Source organism: Salvelinus sp. IW2-2015, unplaced genomic scaffold, assembly GCF_002910315.2.
Source record: "Salvelinus sp. IW2-2015 unplaced genomic scaffold, ASM291031v2 Un_scaffold1945, whole genome shotgun sequence".
NCBI classification, from domain to species: Eukaryota; Metazoa; Chordata; class Actinopteri; order Salmoniformes; family Salmonidae; genus Salvelinus; species Salvelinus sp. IW2-2015.
Window position 1 is genome coordinate 128,452 of NW_019943300.1, and position 485 is coordinate 128,936.

The following is a 485-nucleotide window of genomic DNA, read 5'->3' on the forward strand; positions in this document are numbered from 1 at the left end:
GTGTTATTCATTCTTCAGGTAAACAAACATGTGTTATTCACTACTTCAGGTAACAACATGGTGTTATTCACTTCTTCAGGTAAACAAACATGGTGTTATTCACTTCTTCAGGTAAACAAACATGGTGTTTATTCACTTCTCAGGTAAACAAACATGGTGTTATTCACTACTTCAGTAAACACATCCATGGTGTTATTCACTCTTCAGGTAAACAAACATGGTGTTATTCCTATCTTCAGGTTAAACAACATGGTGTTATTCACTACTTCAGGTAAACAAACATGGTGTTATTCACTCTTCAGGTAACAACCATGGTGTTATTCACTTCTTCAGGTACACAAACAATGGTGTTATTCACTACTTCAGGTAAACAAACATGGTTTATTTCACTACTTCAGGTAACAAAACATGGTGTTTATTCACTACTTCAGGTACACAAACATGGTGTTATTCACTACTTCAGGTACACAAACATGTTGTTATTC